Source organism: Sinocyclocheilus rhinocerous, unplaced genomic scaffold, assembly GCF_001515625.1.
Source record: "Sinocyclocheilus rhinocerous isolate Xijiao unplaced genomic scaffold, SAMN03320098_v1.1 scaffold1672, whole genome shotgun sequence".
Taxonomy (NCBI): Eukaryota; Metazoa; Chordata; class Actinopteri; order Cypriniformes; family Cyprinidae; genus Sinocyclocheilus; species Sinocyclocheilus rhinocerous.
The window spans coordinates 43715-45974 of NW_015637961.1; positions in this window are offsets into that span (position 1 = coordinate 43715).

The window sequence follows — 2260 nt, forward strand, 5'->3', positions numbered from 1 at the left end:
TTTCTAGCATGATTAGCATGCTACTAGCATGATTAAAAAGTGACTAGCATGTCGTTAGCATGATTAACAAGTTACTAGCATGTTTGTTAGCATGATTAGCATGCTGCTAGCATGATTAACAAGTGACTAGCATGTTGCTAGCATGACTAGCATGTTACTAGCATGTTTCTAGCATGATTAGCATGCTACTAGCATGTTGTTTGTGCGTTTCTAGCATGATTAGCATGTTGCTAGGATAGATAGATTTCTAGCACGATTAAGATGTCGCTAGGATAGATAGATAGATAGATAGAAATAGTCCGATGATAGATAGATACATAGATAGATAGATAGATAGATAGAAATCGTCCGATGAGGTACCTGGGGTGGTTGCTAAGGTGTTGCTCTGCGGTTGCTAGGGTACCCAGGGCAGTTGTTAGGCTGTTGCTATGCGGTTGCTAAGGTGTTGCTATGCGGTTGCTAGGGTGTTGCTATGTGGTTGCTAGGGTACCTGGGGCGGTTGCTAAGGTACTCGGGGTGGTTGCTATGCGGTTGCTAGGGTACCCAGGGTGGTTTCTAAGGTGTTGCTATGCGGTTACTAGGGTACTCTAGGCGGTTGCTAAGGCGTTGCTATGTGGTTGCTAGGGTACTTGGATTGGTTGCTAGGGCAATTGCTAGGGTACCAGGAGTGGTTGCTAGGGTGTTGCAATGCAGTTGCCAGGGTACTTGGGGTAGTTAATAGGGTGGTTGCTATGGTACCCGGGGTGGTTGCTAGGGTATTTTAGTTTAGTTTAGTTTACATTTAGCAGACACTTTTATCCAAAGCGACTTACAAATGAGGGCAATAGAAGCAATCAAAACCAAGAGTAACAATATGCAAGTGCTATGACTCGGTCTAATACAGTACACATAGCAAGTTTTTATTTTATTTTTTTTTAAACACGGATGCAACTTTAAGAGTGAGTAACATACTATTTAAATATGTAAAAGACTCAGAGTTGATGAACAGGATCGAATTAGTTTTCCCTTATCGTCAGTGCTCCACACTCCATTCCAGTAGGTGGCGCCATAAGCTAGTTTGCCAACCAACCGCCATTAAACGCAGAAGAAGAAGAAGAAGAAGAAGAATGGCAAACGCAAGGTTGACTCCTCGCTGTATTTTGAGAGAGGTTAGTAATTGTTAAGTATGTTTCAAAATCAGTTTGTTTTATTAAGTTAGTAAGTTATTTCATTGGCATATTACCAGAATTACAAGGTGTCAGGTTCTCAGAGACCTTGCTTGGGTAAAAAATCCTAAAAGATGACCCCTAGTGTTGTGAAATACATGAAGACTATTTGTATAGGCTTTATGGATGGATAAGTTGAGAGTGACTCTTGAAGGACCAGCACCACATCCTCTTGTACCACTGTTTGAAGAATTGATCTTCCAGAATCTGGCAGTAAGTTTTAGGAGCTCATTTTTGTCAGTCTCTGCAAGACAGACTTTTCAGGATAGAAGATGGACTAAAAATGAACTCCCAAAACTTACTGCAACATGGAGCTAAGGAGAAAATGTAGAACTTGAAAAATTGGAAAAACAGCTTAGTGAAAAGCATTTACAGTTTAAAAGCAAATAGAAAGTCCTATTTTTTTAATTTATTTTCTTTATATTTTTTTTGCAGATTTGCACATGTACAAGGTTTAAAATGTTCATGAAATATTTTTAAAAAATATTGACGATTTGAGCAACTGCATTCCTTTAGGTCAAAGATGAAAAAATGGGATTTACAATAAAAAGTACAGTTTACAAAATTATTTTGACTTGAGTTAATTTATTAATGAGTAATGTCTCTTTTGAGTGAATGTGCAAATTTTTAATGTTAACAGGTTTTACCATGTTATTACAACATTTAACCAATTTAAAAATTGAGAAAATCTCTCAAATGTAAATCTTTTAGAAGAATTGCAGCAAAAACCGGTTTGATGCAAGAATATATATTTTTATCAATATTTGAGAAATTGTCTTTGAATATTACCAGTGTGAACTCTATTGACTTCAATGGATTTAATTTAACCTTTGAACAAAAATGGTCTAAATTTATGAAACCTACACATTCAAAACATTATTACTCTGAAATGTTTAAAATGTTTAATGTGTGTAAGTGAAATGTTAAAGGGGTCATATGATGCGATTTCAAGTTTTTCTTTCTCTTTGGAGTGTTACAAGCTGATTGTGCATAGATAAGATCCCTGAAGTTGCAAAGACTAAAGTCTCAAAACCAAAGAGATATTCTTTATCAAA